The sequence below is a fragment of the Scylla paramamosain genome, chromosome 27 (genome assembly GCF_035594125.1).
Source record: "Scylla paramamosain isolate STU-SP2022 chromosome 27, ASM3559412v1, whole genome shotgun sequence".
Lineage (NCBI taxonomy): Eukaryota > Metazoa > Arthropoda > Malacostraca > Decapoda > Portunidae > Scylla > Scylla paramamosain.
Window position 1 is genome coordinate 16,429,236 of NC_087177.1, and position 16,603 is coordinate 16,445,838.

Consider the following 16,603-nt stretch of genomic DNA (forward strand, 5'->3'; position numbering starts at 1 on the left):
CTGAGTAATGAACATAATCTCCATTATATAACATATAATTGTAGATTTAGCTACATCATTTACACTATTCTTCAGTCATACATGACTTCAAAATGTGCTTTTAAAATGAGAAAAAAAAAAAGGGGAGATATTATTGGATTCTATTAGCATGTATTTTTTTTTTTTTTCAAACATGTATATAAACTACAATGCTCAAAAAGTTTAACAATCCTAATTATGAATACATTTTACATGGTGTAATTAATTGTAGGTGCAGGACCAGAAGAAATTCTTACAATGAAATTACTACAATGAAATAAAAAAAAAAATGGTAAGCATTAAAAGTGCTCTGAACACATTTCATGTGAATATATATATATATATATATATATATATATATATATATATATATATATATATATATATATATATATATATATATATATATATATATATATATATATATATTGTTGCATAGATGACCGGAAGGCTGATATTGCTGTATATAGAATATATGTGTCAGGAACGTAGAGTTTGTAGAAGCGGCAGCGAGGCACCAAGGGAGATGCCAACAGCATTTGTGAATCAAATTGTCTTGTCAACTTTATGAATGAGGAGTAATAGTGTTATTCTGAGTGTACATGAGTGTACGAGTTACCATAGAGTTTATTCTGAATATACATGAGTGTATGAGTTAGCATAGAGTTTTACTTGTATTAGCTAGGGAAGTGTGTGTGTGTGTGTGTGTGTGTGTGTGTGTGTGTGTGTGTGAACTATTATGTATTTATAAATTGCGCATTGGCAACGTTTGAGACGAGTGACTGAGTGTGGTTGCGGACAAGTGGTAAGTTGAGAGTCAGCTTTGCAACCCCAGACACGATAGAAGCGTTAAATTAACCGGTGTAATATTTCCCTGCCAACACCCGCCTTTGCCTGCCTATCATTGTGTAAGGGCTGAGTAAACCCGTAAGGCTCCTGTTCACCGGATCCATGTGACTTTGGTAAGTCAAAAACACAGTGATAATAGCCAAAATCCTGACAAGAGGTGACACGTCTTGGATAGCGACATTGGCAGAGTGAATGCGGACAGGTAAGATCCTACCGGTTTCGTAACAAGTGGTGTCATAGGAATGTGATAAAAACAGATTTTTGGCCGAAAACAAGTGTTAAAGAGGTGTTCGGGTCCTTGCTGGTGTAGAAAAGGTTGAAAATGAGGCAAAGACTGGATCAGAAAGGGCAGGAATGGAGGACTAATCACAGTAGAACGAGACGGTGTTGCCGCCAGAGGCAGAGGAGAGCCAGATGACATCAAACCCACCGTCCACACCTGCCGGTGTGAATATGGACGTTCTCAAATGCTGGATGACCGCAATGATGGCGAAAATGGAAGATATGGCGACGAGAGAAGAAAACAAGGAGCAAGAAGAAAGGATGAGGCAACATGTGGTAGATATGGCAGAACAGCAAACGGAGAACATCAAGATGGCTCTGAAGGGAGAAATGGAGGCTATGGAGACACGGGTGAATGCATACATGAACGAAGGCTGTACCCGTGTGAAGGAGGAAATTATGGAAGACGTCAAGGAGGAGGTGGAGGAAAAGATACAAGTGGCACAGTACGTGTGGCAACACTGGCAAGAGGCTGTGACGAGAAATGTACAGGAGAGCTTCACCAAGTGGCAATGTTGGAAAGCACAATAGCAACCTTGGCGCCAAGCACGGAAAACGCTCCAAAACTCGCCTCTATGGAATTATGTGACTCACCCTAGTCCTTCGTGCCAACAGCTGCGTCTCTCCCAGCATTGGGCGGCCAAATGCTTTGTGGGAGAAGTCTCTTCCTGTGATCTCCACCTTAGACTCCCCCCAGTATTAAGAATAGCCCCGACAGAGAAGAAACTCGCCGAGTATTATGGGAGGGTGTCCTGGGATGCTTACCAGGCAGTTTGAGCCAGCAGCATCCAGACAAGGCAGCGTTTTACGAAAGCGCGGATTGGCATATCAAAAGCGCGGCAAACGTTGCTGATATATTGCTATCAAAAGCGCGGCAGAATATTAAGTCAAAAGCACGTTTTATCACTCACTTCCAAGTCTGATTGTTCATACGTTCAATAACGATCGTTCACCTCTTCCGTTAGCCAGATGATGTCATCTGTTGCCCCCACTGCTTACCACGGGAGGTGGAAGTAGGATTTTTAAGCAGGAAAAATATATTTTATTTGCTCTGAATTTGTTACCCAAGCTCTTCATATAATTGTGTCTGTCTATTTCTCCTGAAATATATTTACTGTACTGGGGAATAGCATACTCGTTCCTGTTTTGTTCAGGTTTCCTCATTGTTGCAGGCTTACTGATACTTCTCATCTTTATGTAGGTATTACTCTGGAGCTTCACTAGAACGTCAAGGAATACATATATAGATGGATGGAATGTATAAAAAAGCTAATTGAAAAGAGCATGAAAAGATTCCGCAGCATTGTTTGTACGCTTGGTATGTGAGGGGATTTCAGCCCAAAGCACTTGAGGATATCTTGAGTTTAGTGATATATAATTGTCAACAAGACAGTCCGCAAAACGTGTACCTCTATCATCCTGAGGTGCATCTGCCATAAGCTCATCCACAAAGTAATCTTTAACTTTCTTAGGGTCAATGAAATGCAATCCAAACGATAATTTTATCCACTGGCCAATGTCACTGTTGTTGTCCTTGTACTCATTACCTAGTCCGAGATTCTGAATTTTTCGCTACCATGCCTGTCCCAAATGGAATCTGCAACATTTGATGACAGTCGTTGGATATACGTCTCTTACGACAGTGAGCATGGCAACCTCAAAATCTGCATGTATCACTGAGGGTTTTAGGAGCAGATTCCTAGCTGAACAAATATCAATCAAACACGTCCACATATTTCTATAAATCTCCTCAGACTGACCTGGTAATAAGGCATACACTAACGGAACATAATGCCTATTACATAATCCATGTATGGTGTACAGCTGATAAAAGAACTTAGGACAACATTTAAAAGTCCCATCTACAAAGATCTCATCAGTGTTTGTCAAAAATTCTAGAGTTGTTGTACATGAAAGAATAACCAAACCTGTCTCAGGATTATTTTCCAGGATAAAATTTTCCCCTTTGGTTGTAGAAGTAGTCATAGAATTAAGAGCCTGGTGTAGTTCCTGACGAGTTTTAGGTAATACTGGAAACACTTTTCGCCTTTCTCTGTATAATGATTGTGCAATCGATCTTATATCAATAGATTCAAGTTCACTGTCAGAATTTTTGTAGTTCAATTCTAATTAGCTTTGAAGGCCTTGCCATCAAGTTGTCAGTTGCCTTAATTTTCACTGTTACACGTGTTTGCTCTTTCTAGTTTTTTTTTTTTTTTTTTATCTGTCATGATTGTCCTCACATTGTATTGGAGTAATTACTTCAGTCATTGTGCTGTCTGTTTTAAGTCGACCTTTACATTTTTTGTTCGTACATCACCATGATATGGATCCATCAGTCAGTGGGCTATCATCTCCATATATATATATATATATATATATATATATATATATATATATATATATATATATATATATATATATATATATATATATATATATCCTGCATTAAGCACTTCTTGCCTCTGTTGGTCTTAGAAATGATGAACTCCATATACTGGACAGCACAGCACAGCACAGCACAGGATGAAAACAACGGACTGACTGACCATCAAGGTGTAATCAACCGGCTACAACGACAGTGAACACTTTGTGAATCATTAAGGCACACTAAACGAAACTTATTGAAATAGCGAGTCAAAAGGGAATAATCTTGGCGCGCTTTTGTAACTACATTAAGAATGAGTTTCGAACTCGTTAATCTTTTCAAACCCGCGCTTTTGTAGTGCGCCCAGACAAGGCTAGTCAGATGCTGAGAAGGCTTATCAGCTGGTGATAGGCCTGAAGGGTGGAAGTTCTGAAGCACATAACCACCGCCCAACTACAGTCATACTCCTGTGTAGTGGGGGCCCTCCAGCGTTGTTTCAGACGTCGGCAACAGCCTGAAGTGTACCGCACCCAGTTGAAGACCAGGAGGCAGAGCAAGGGCGAGCCTCTACCCTTAGTGGCACAGGATAGAAACACTTATCCGATGGCAGCGTATAATAAAATAAAAAGAATCACATGTTCATAAATTTGAGAGCACAGAAGTAACCAATCATTAGTGACCAAAAAATACAGAATCACCACACACTAAGTAGTTTTCTTGATTGATGCTTCATCTATCTATGTATCTGACACCTGTTCCTTAAAACTCCCCCACAAGGGGATAACCGTGATAGTGTTTCACAGGACAGCAGCTGATTACCTCATAAAAGACCTGCTGAAAAGCATATTGGGGCAATTGTTACCGAAACTAGACCAGATAACAGGGATTTATGACAGAATTAGGCCATCGACAACTGCTGGTCAATGTCTGGTTAGAGTGAGACAACTTAATGCCCCAGAACCGAAGCTAGCAGTGTTCATGCCAACCACCACCCATACCTGCCCACATCCAAGCTCACATGAGTAGAATGTCTTCATGGTTCATTAAGCTAATCCTTCCTCAGTAAAAGAATCCACATGACTTTGGAGCTTGGGAGACCTTGTGCTCATTTGTGGAACATCCTGTAAGAAACACATACATTACTCAGTATAAAATTTAAATCTTAAACTGTCCCAATAGAAAATGTACTAGGAATTATATATATATATATATATATATATATATATATATATATATATATATATATATATATATATATATATATATATATATATATATATATATTAACTTCTTCTAGTACTTCTTTGTAGAGGTAACCAAAGAAACACGATTGTAATGCTGCTGCATTATATTAATAAAATAAACTGTACAATATAAATAATGTGATTTAGCCAGTGTGTTGCATGTCCGCCACCGAGGCCAAGCAGACACGAACTCTCCGTGTCTGCCACCAAGGAAAGGCGGACACCGACTGGTCCACCAGCAACGCTGGGCAGACATGAACTGTGCATGATGTAGGTGTGGTTTCTAGGCTGGCTCAAGTCACAGCTAGGGCTGGCTTCTGGAAGACAAAGGGTAAGGGTTGACCTCACTCCATGTGGTGATAGGCAAGGCAGCCGGAGGTTGGCATCAGGTCTCAGGGGAAAGGCACACCATGCAATGTGGGCGGCAAGGGTGTGGGCGTGTGTCCCCACACCAGCACAATGCTTGGCCACCTTTCTAGGCATGTCCTCATGCCTACTAAATGTATGGTGTGATGCAAGCAAATTGAAGCACATAATTCACATGATAGCAATGTGCTTATCTGTGTAAGACACATGATGTATGCACTATAGCCAGTCACAAGGCTCAAAGAACAAAGATGTCAGAAAAGTGAGTATGCACTGGCAAATCACAAAACTCACATAGCAAAGACATCAGAAAAGAGAGCACAGTGGCCAAGCACAGAACTTACACTAGCTGCGACTTCAGCACAGCGAACCACAGGCTAAGAAAAATAGGGCAACACTAGAGGCCATAAAACAACAAAGCATTTCTATGGCAAATAAATCGTAAAATAAAAATGCACTGCACAAATAACGCACATGATGGCAATAATCTTCATCGAGTCTGGTGGGTGAGTGGCCTGCATGGGTGCAGAGATGGCCACTGGAAGACACCACAGTTTGCAGCAGAAGATTGATGGCTGAGAAATCCAAAGTCTTGGAATGACAGGATCAGCAGCAAAGCAGTCAAGTTGCATCAGTGATGGCTTAAAAGTCCAGACTTGAAACAGGGATGGTATCGGTAACAGCTTGAAGTCATACAGGCACAGGCTGGTGGGGTATGCTTGGCATAAAAAGCCTGAGAGAGGCTCTAAAAGCAGCTTGAAGAAAGCACCATATATATCTTCTATCTCAGGATATAAGAGCCTGAGGAAAAGGAGGAATCTATTGTGATCGAGTGTGGAAATTATCCTGTGTCGGTCTAGGGTGGAAATTGTTCCCTAACTATGTGGAATACCTCAATTTATTTGTGAGTTAATATTATTATTAATATATCCTGTTATTATATAGAATGATTGTGTTTTCTACCCCAACATTGACCTGGTATTGAGGTGATTTCTGGTGTGCTGTGCCAAGGTAAAGGTTTTGTGAAAGGGTTTATTAGCTTGCTGTTTTGGATAGGTTGGGTAGGTATTCGAAGCCTTTTAAAAATCCAGACCTTTAAAACTTTCTGGGATCAGTGTAACGTCCACTTTCTTGGAAAGATAACCGAAATTGTGACAATGTCACTGAAGGGAGAGGGAAGCCAAAGCTGTTGGTGAACACTTAAGTCTCCAAGAATGGAGATCTCCGCAAAAGGGAAGAGAGTCAGAATGTGCTCCACTTTGGAAGTTATGAAGTCAAAGAATTTCTTATAGTCAGAGGAGTTAGGTGAGAGGTATACAGCACAGATAAATTTAGTTTGAGAATGACTCAGTAGTCGTAGCTAGATGGTGGAAAACTCAGAAGATTCAAGAGTTTGGGCACGAGAGCAAGTTAAGTCATTGCGCACAAAAACATAACATTCACCTTTGGATTGAAAATGAGGATAGAGAAAGTAAGAGGAAACAGAAAAGGGACTACCGTCAGTTGCCTCAGACACCTGAGTTTCAGTGAGGAAAAGAAGATGAGGTTTAGTAGAGGAGAGGTGGTAAATTTATAGTTTAAGCCAATGTCCCCAATCTCTACCCACGGCCCACGGCGTTATTATTAATTTCCGACAAGTAGTGTAATCATTAGAAATGATGTGAATAGTGAAAACAAAATGAGGTAGGTTATTACCACGTAGTGTGTAATGGCTTAAACTATAATAAAACCCTAACCTAACCTAACCTAACCTAACAACTGAAGTTCAGGCAACAATACACCATTTATGTTTACCTGTGGACTTAGAAAAAGTTGAGAGCGCTGTGCATTCCCAGGCCTATTGTGGCATTATTATTAATTTCCGACAAGTACTGTAATCATTAGAAATGATGTGAATAGTGAGAAGAACAAAATGAGGTAGGTTATTACCACATAGTGTGTAATGGCTTAAACTATAATAAAACCGGAGAGGTGGTGTTCTACAGAATGAAAATTAGATCTAAGACCGTGAATGTTGCAGGAGTTAAGGAAGAAAAAGTTGAGGGGGTGTCAAGACACTTAGGATCGATACCAGAAGAGCAGTCCGACCTGGGAACATTTGTGGTCCCCTCCCCAGATGGGGACTCGAGGCTGGTGCAGGAGACATGATCATTTTTAATTTTGTGTGAAGGGTGTGTGTGTAATTAGGTGCTTGCAGTTATGTGTGAAGGAAGAGAGTTGTCTTTAGAGGGCAGGCTGTGACTGCTCCCTTGTGTTGTGAGACACAAAGGGAAGCGTTCAGTGAGGTAAGCTGGGTTTAATGTTAAGTTCACAGCACCCCCTGATCCAGTGCTTTAGACCTCACTGGGAGTAATTACATTTCGGCAGGTGCCTACTGCCTCCTCCTATATGGTTGTGTGTGTCACCACCCCACCCTCTCCCCTGTACTCTCCCCACTCTCTTCTTTGTCATGTGACTTCCCCCACCCCCCCCTATCCTGTGAGAAGTATGGGGTGTGTAGAGTGGCATCCCTCCCTTTGTCTTGCTTGGTAGTGGTGAGCAAGAACCAATAACTCAAGTATTCAAGGAACCGGTTCCTTTGGTGAGTGAAACCTAACCTAACAGGTTTCTGAACCAGTTCCACGGGGAATCAGTAGAGCATGGCTGGTGAATAACGAAGTCTTGGGCCTGCCTAGGTGCTGCTTGGTAGTTACCACAGTGTAGCAGTTCTGGAACCGGTTCTGCAGGGAACTGGTAGAGCATGGCAGGTGAATACTGGAGTCTCAGAACCACCAGCATGCTGCTTGTCGGTTACCAGGGTGTAATGGCTCTGGGACTCATCTTGAATACTGGCTGTGATGATTACCGAGTACTGACTCCCAGTCCCATGAGACCGAGGCTCTAGGATGGATACTGAATGGTGCAGCATTTAGTTGATGTTTACTCTTATCTCACACAGGATTTATTCAATAATATATTCGTACATGCTTGGATTTATATCAACTCACATATTCAGTGGCATGTCTAGTGCGGAGGTGTTTCATGTTTGGTATAATTCCATTGGATTTCAGTTTGTCTTTACAGACTTAAGCATACAATACAACATTAGACAACGTGTGCTCTATATAATTCCACACTGGAACTGATCTAATTTGCTTCGATGCCACTGCTATATTAAATTCACTAGATTTAAGGGTGATAAATGCTCCTCTTTTTATTGATTTTAAGGTTTGGGGAAAAATGTGTCGGATACCTGAAGCTGCCAGATACTTGAATGCCGGATGAGAGGGATTTTACTGTACAAAAAAAAGATTACACATATGGCAGCACTAAATAGGTGCCTCCTACTGGCTAGCATGAACTTAATATTTTCATATTATTCAATCAATTCCTTTGAGTACTAGACACAGGAATACTTATTCATATTTAATTGTATTATACTTCTTAGTTCATTGGTAGATACCACTTGCAAGACTTCATAAATAATGTTAATGATTACATACATATTTTAAGCACTATATAAATGCTGTAACTCGTGCGTATCTGCCATCAGTACTCGTTTGGAACCGCTAAGGCAGAACCAGCTCCAAGACTCGGAACTGGTTCCTGTCCAGCCCTATTGCTTAGTCATTGTTCATTTGCTGAGAGGTGAAGATGTGCAAGTTGAGGCAGGGCAAGGCTTGGAGAATTTGCGTGGTTACACTTTGAGGACAATTAGATTCATATGATACTATTTTTCTAGTATAGTAGTAAGCCCCTGCTGATGGTAGGTGAAAGATAGGTGTCTCCAAGAGCCTGCCTGTGATTGTAGTATCTCATGAGCAAAGAGACACCTCCCACAATGACTCTTCAGCTGTATTAGTCAAGTATTTGCCTGTCTGTGAGCAGTCAGTAGACCCTCTCTGTTTTACTTGCAGGGGGCAGCTTGTTTGTGTATACATTGTTGTGTTACATGCTACTGTGATCCAAGATCCCTTTTAAAGGGTCTGGATGCAAAGGATTATAGGTACGTGGCAGTGTAGTGGAAATTTACTACATTCCAAAGGCCCTGTTGAGGCCTACCATCCAGGAGGCTGTAAATGGCACTAATCTGCATGGGGATATAATACTTTGTTAGGCAGTAGTCAGTCCATTATTCGAGGGGTGGTTGTCCAACGAGGTATTATGCCTCAACATATTATGTGTGTGTTCTTTGTTGAGATTGTTCCTTCCAAGAATGTAGCTGTTGATTTTTTCCCAACTGTTGGAGTGATTTGGCAGTAATCATATTCCCTTGCCAGTAGATTGGTCAAACAGGCTGACAACCTCAGGAAGCCAGAAGGACCCTGTGGAGGTGAATGTAAACTCCGTACTATGCTGCGCAAGAGGAAGGGTAGAGAGGCTGACCCAGGTAGTGGCAGCCAAGAAGAGGAGTGGAACCTGGTGTTGCATCCATCTTTGTACAGGGTGCAAGAGTCCAGAAGGACCTTGTAACTAGCAGTTAAGCCTCACTCTAGTTTATATAGGTGGTGACTTTGGGAGGTGAGCTGAGATAAAGGCTGCTGTGAGAGGGGCAGGATCTGTCGTCATAACCTTGCCAGGATAGCCAGAAGCTTCATAGCCATGCAGAGAAGACAGTTGTTTGTTTGTTTTGCTGTCTCTTGTGTGCTCACACTCAGCTTATGCCATGGAAGAAAGGGCTGGTAGCAGGAATGGCTAGTGGTAATTTGTCGGGAGGTGTGGTAGGCGCCAGTTTGTCAGGAAGCCCACGGTATAGTAGTGGCTTTGGAAATAAGTCTGGGCAAGTAAGCCTGTAGGTAATAAGTCTCCACCCAGGCCTTCATGGAGACAGACTGGGGGCATGCAATACAGCATTCCCAGGTACAGCACCCAGCCGATGTGTCACTACTGTAAAAATACTGGACACTTTAAATTTAACTGCCCAAAGTTAGTCACCGCCACTGCTTCCAAGACCCTCCAGAAGCCGGTGGCTTTCTTTGTATCCTGGGGCCAAGACTAGGGGTGTGATGAGATCTGGCCAATATTTGGTTGAGGGTATAAAAGTAGGGAGTGCTGCCACCTCATATATTGATACCTCACTATCCCCCATGAGGTCTGGTCTGGACTGGTGCCATCCATTTTTGTGCCCAGGCACTGTCGAAATTGATGGGGTTGAATACCCTGTAACTGTTCTAAGAGACAGCTGCACAGCAGTCGCTGTGCAGGAATGTGACTGGGACACGAGTTGCCTCCAACAAGCCTGTGTGATGCCAGGGGATTGGCGCCATAGAAAGCTTTGCCACAGCAGAGATGAGACTGTTGTGCCCACTAGTGACCGCAGAGGCATGGGTGGCACTAGCAGACGACCTGTTGATTTCCTTTTAGGGAATGATCTGGCAAGTGGTAGAGTTTGGGTACAGCCCCCAATCCGAGGAAACTGTCCCAGATCTGGAGGCTGCTGATGGATGTGACTCTGTTTTTGTTATTACTCGTCCTAAGGCGAGGCAAGCACCCCGGCTTCAGGCGCCCACAGGTTCTGTGACTCCTTGGATCAACTGGAATAAGGCAGAGCCACCACAAGAGGAGTGCAGTGTTAATATTGATGCCACATTGGAGAATCTGGGCAAGTCAGTGTTAGACTCGTCTTTGAGTCAGTGTGCTGGGGCTGCTTGCAGAAGCGCAGAGCTACTGTATAAGGAACCTGACTGAGAGTGTTGGTGAGGGTGAGGCTGGAGTGTTGGAGTTAGACTGTTTGTTTGATGGCTTGCCTTACCTTATGGAGCCTTTTGGAGATAATGCTCAGGCGGAGTTGCCACCAAGAGTTGAGGTTGTGGGTGCTGGTACTCAGTCCAGGCCCTAGCTGGCTGTGTCTGGTACATTAGGGGTCACTGCTGAGGGAGGGGAGACTCCTGACTCTTCTGGGGGAGGTGGGAGTTTCCTCCCCTGCTAAATGTGCCGGAGGCGGGGAGCAGGCTGCTCCCCTGCCGGTGTAGGTTCACTCGAGGTCTATCTGGAACTCGGAATGAACGCATGCCTGAACAGCATGCCAAATGTATGGTTCGATGCCTCATTTGTGCCTGCCATCACGGAGTGAACATGTCCCTGCTGCACTGAGGATGAATTCGGTAGATGGTATACTCAACTTATGGTTTCTTGGAACAGTTTGAATACTCAGATACATTATTTTTGTGTCTAATGCCATTGTTCTTATATTTTATGTGATCATTGCCTCAATAAAGTCTTTTTGGTTTTATGGGGGGCATACTCGTAAGTATTGAAGAGGAGAAAGATGAAAGGAGGAGAGAGAGAGAGCAGATAATGGGTTCGTGGGTCGTCCCTGCCCAGTTGACTAGGTTACTATACAGTAAAATCTCTCTTATCCGGCATCAATGGGACCGCCGACATGCCAGATACTTGAATATTGCCGGATACTTGAATAGAAGTGAAATTATGTCCACAATCACCACCCTACACTCACGCATCTTACCATAACAAAGATCAGCTGATCTTAATCAGCAGCTGATCTGATCAGCTGCTTAAGTGTAAGCACAACACACTTCCTCTTTTCTACAACTTTAGGCATGATGAAGGCATCAGGCGATAAACAGTGCACACGTGGGACTGAGTCACTGAGTAAACACAGTGCAGTGGGCCGCAGGAGGCGCGAAGCAGTGCGCTCTGGTGGCGAGGGGACAAAGTATGCCTCGCGCAGGAATTTTAATCGATTTTATGAGTACACATTAATTTTTTATTGATTTTAAGGCTCGGGGAAAAATGTGCCGGATACTTGAAGCTGCCGGATACTCGAATGCAGGATGAGAGGGATTTTACTGTATTTATTTTTATTTCTCACCCTTCTCTCTTGAGCACCATATTGGAAGTGCTATCACTTGAAAGAATATAAAGTAAAGAACAACACAATACAGTTAGATTACCATTAGCCCCTTCAAGGAAGTGAAGTAAGCAAAATTATTAAGATGACTGTAGCCCACCATTTGCATTGAGTCTTTGGCATGTGTGTGTGTGTGTGTGTGTGTGTGTGTGTGTGTGTGTGTGTGTGTGTGTGTGTGTGTGTGTGTGTGTGTGTGTGTGTCACCACCCTGCCCCCTCCACTGTACTTCCCACACTCTTTTTTGTCATGTGACTTCCCCCATTTTATGAGAAGCGTGGAGAGAGTAGAGTGGCATCCCTCTCTTTGTCTTGCTTAGTCATTCATTTGGTGAGAGGTGAGGACATGTGATTGAGGCAGGCTGAGGCTTGGAGAATTTGCGTGCTTACATTCAGAGTGCAATTAGATTCATAATACTATTTGACTAGTATAGCAGTAAGCATCTGTTGATGGTAAATGAGAGATAGGTGTCTCCAAAAGCCTCCACAGGAGCTGGGTAGGGAGGCTGACCTAGGTAGTAGCAGCCAAGAAGAGGAGTGGAACCTGGTGTTGCGACTGTCTGTGTACAGGGTGAAAGAGTCCAGGACCTTGTAACCTGTAATTAAGCCCCACTTCAAGCTAAATGGGTGGTGACTTCGGGAGACGAATTGATATAAAGGCCGCTGTGAGAGGGGGGCAGGATCTGTGGTCGTAACAATCATAACAATGTGTATTATATATATATATATATATATATATATATATATATATATATATATATATATATATATATATATATATATATATATATATATATATATATATATAAATTGACAATAATACCACAATTGATAAACCCAACACCCATTAGAGACAAACCATACATATACACAAAATAAGTAAACAAAATATAGCAGTAACCAATGTAAATTTATCACACACAAGGAGGAGGCAGTAGACACCTGCCGAAATGATAATTACTTCCAGTGAGGTCTAAAGCACTGTTCAAGGGGTGCTGTGAACTTATCATTAAACCCAGCTGTGACCTCACTGAACGTTTCCCTTTGTGTCTCACAACACAAGGGGGCAGTCGCAGCCTGCCCTCCACACAAAAATACAAGCACCTAATAACACACACACACTTCACTCAAAAATTTTAAAATTATCATGGCGACTCCTACACCAACCCCAGAGTCCCCATCGGGGGCGGGGGGGACCATAAATGTCCCCACGTCAGATTGCCTTTCTATCGACGACCCTAAGTGTCTTGACATCCTCCTCAACTTTTTCTTCATTAACTTCTGCAACATTTGTGGTCTAAGATCTAATTTTCAATCTGTAGGACACCACTTCTCCTCTTCTAAATCTCATCTTCTTTTCCTCACTGAAACTCAGGTGTCTGAGGCAACTGACAGTAGCCCCTTTTCTGTTCCCTCCTACTTTCTCTATCCTCATTTTTTATCCAAAGCTGGATGCTGTGTTTATGTGCGCAATGACTGAACCTGCTCTCGTGCCCACGCTCTTGAATCTTCCAAGTTTTCCACCATCTGGCTATGACTACAGAGTCACTCTCATACTAAATTTATCTGTGCTGTATACCTTTCACCTAATTCCTCTGACTATAAGAAATTCTTTGACTACTTAACTTCCAAAGTGGAGCACATTCTGATCCTCTTCCCTTTTGCAGAGATCTCCATTCTTGGAGACTTCAATGTTCACCACCAGCTTTGGCTTTCCTCTCCCTTCACTGACCATCCTGGTGAACTAGCCTACAACTTTGCTATCCTCCATGACCTAGATTAATTGGTACAACACCCTACTCGTATTCCTGACCATCTCGGAGATACGCCCAACATTCTTGACCTTTTCCTGACCTCTAATCCTTCTGCTTATGCTGTCACCCTTTCTTCTCCGTTGGGCTCCTCCAATCACAATCTCATATCTTTATCTTGTCCTATTGCTCCAATCCCTCCTCAGGATCCCCTTAAGCAAAGGTGCCTCTGGCATTTTGCCTCTGCTAGTTGGGGGGACCTGAGGAGGTATTTTGCTGATTTTTCCTTGGAATGACTACTGCTTCTGTGTCAGAGACCCGTCTTTGTGTGCTGAGCGCATAACAGAGGTGATAGTGTCTGGCATGGAGGCGTACACTCCTCATTCTTTTTCTCATCCTAAACCTTCTAACCCTTGGTTTATCACAGCTTGTTCTCATGCTATACATGATAGAGAGGTGACCCTCAAAAGGTACTTAAGCCTTCCATCACCAGAATCTCATGCACTTTATATTTCTGCCTGGAACCATGCCAAGCCTGTTCTCCAACTAGCCAAAAACTCCTTCATTAACAGAAAATGTCAAAACCTTTCAAGATCTAACTCCCCTCGTGACTTCTGGCATCTAGCCAAAAATATCTCCAATAACTTTGCTTCTTCTTCTTTCCCTCCTCTATTTCATCCAGATGGCACCACTGCTATATATATTTCTAAAGCTGAACTCTTTGCTCAAACCTTTGCTAAAAACTCTACCTTGAACAATTCTGGGCTTGTTCCTCCCTCTCCTCTACCCTCTGACTACTTCATGCCACCTATTAAAATTCTTTGCAATGATGTTTTCCATACCCTCGCTGGCCTAAACCCTTGGAAGGCTTATGGACCTGATGGGGTCCCTCCTATTGTTCTCCGAAACTGCACCTCCGTGCTTGCACCTTGCCTTGTCAAACTCTTTCAGCTCTGTCTGTCAACATCTACCTTTCCTTCTTGATGGAAGTTTGCCTACATTCAACCTGTTCCTAAAAAGGGTGACCGTTCTAATCCCTCAAACTACCGTCCTCTTGCTTTAATTTCCTGCCTATCTAAAGTTTTTTAATCTATCTTCAACAGGAAGATTCTTAAACATCTATCACTTTACAACCTTCTATCTGATCGCCAGTATGGGTTCCGTCAAGGCCGCTCTACTGGTGATCTTCTAGCTTTCCTTAATGAGTCTTGGTCATCCTCTTTTAGAGATTTTGGTGAAACTTTTGCTGTTGCCTTGGACATATCAAAAACTTTTGATAGAGTCTGGCACAAAGCTTTGATTTCCAAACTACCCTCCTACGGTTTCTATCCTTCTCTTGGTAACTTCATCTCATGTTTCCTTTCTGACTGTTCTATTGCTGCTGTGGTAGACAGTCACTGTTCTCCTAAATCTATTAACAGTGGTGTTCCTCAGGGTTCTGTCCTGTCACCCACTCTCTTCTTATTATTCATTAATGATCTAAACCAAACTTCTTGTCCTATCCACTCCTACGCTGATGATACCACCCTGCACTTTTCCACGTCTTTTCATAGACGTCCAACCCTTCAGGAGGTAAACATTTCACGCAGGGAAGCCACAGAACGCTTGACTTCTGATCTTTCTAAAATTTCTGATTGGGGCAGAGCAAACTTGGTATTGTTCAATGCCTCAAAAACTCAATTCCTCCATCTATCAACTCGACACAACCTTCCAGACAACTATCCCCTCTTCTTCAATGACACTCAACTGTCCCCCTCTTCTACACTGAACATCCTTGGTCTGTCCTTTACTTATAATCTGAACTGGAAACTTTACATCTCATCTCTAGCTAAAACAGCTTCTATGAAGTCAGGTGTTCTGAGATGTCTCCGCCAGTTTTTCTCACCCCCCCCCCAGCTGCTAACTCTGTATGTGGGCCTTATCCATCCATGTATGGAGTATGCTTCACCTTTGGGGGGGGTTCCACTCATACTGCTCTTCTAGACAGGGTGGAATCAAAAGCTTTTCATCTCATCAACTCCTCTCCTCTAATTGACTGTCTTCAGCCTCTCTCTCACCGCCGCAATGTTGCATATCTAGCTGTCTTCTACTGCTATTTTCATGCTAACTGCTCTTCTGATCTTGCTAACTGCATGCCTCCCCTCCTCCATCGGCCTTGCTGCACAAGACTTTCTTCTTTCTCTCATCCCTATTCTGTCCACCTCTCTAACGCAAGAGTTAACCAGTATTCTCAATCATTCATCCCTTTCTCTGTTAAACTCTGGAACTCCCTGCCTGCTTTTGTATTTTCACCTTCCTATGACTTGAATTCCTTCAAGAGGGAGGTTTCAAGACACTTATTCATCAATTTTTGACCACTGCTTTGACACTTTTATGGGACTGGCATTTCAGTGGGCATATTTTTTTTATTGGATTTTTGTTGCCCTTGGCCAGTGTCCTTCCTACATAAAAAAAAAAAAAAAAACACAAGAAATGTTGGCAGCTCTTAACACCATAAACATGTCACTCACTTCAGTGGTCCCACTGTTACCATATTGAATCCCAGCATTCTACCAGTGTCCAGTCACCACACAATCACCACTACACCGGTTCTGCAAGCCCAACGTACGACTAAACACTTAACCACCAAACCACCACTAACAGGTGTCAGATACACCACACTGATCAGCAAATCAAGCGACCGCCACTAGTAAAAGGGGAACATACAGTATATGGATAACATATTGTAATCTCCTATACACCACAAAAAAGAAATTCATATACATACCATAAATAATGGTGCACAACCACAGAGCTACCCTTCCACCAACACCACGCAGGTTCTGCTGCTGTGCCTCTCACTACTGCAATGCCTCCTAACTGGCCAGGCTGGTCACTAC

The 16,603-nt window shown here is 42.8% G+C and overlaps 1 protein-coding gene across 1 annotated transcript in view; it reads left to right on the forward strand.

Moving 5' to 3' along the window:
• Positions 1–16,603, forward strand: part of LOC135114288 (ionotropic receptor 93a-like) — a 44,259-nt gene that overhangs the window by 26,204 nt on the left and 1,452 nt on the right. The window lies entirely within an intron of this gene.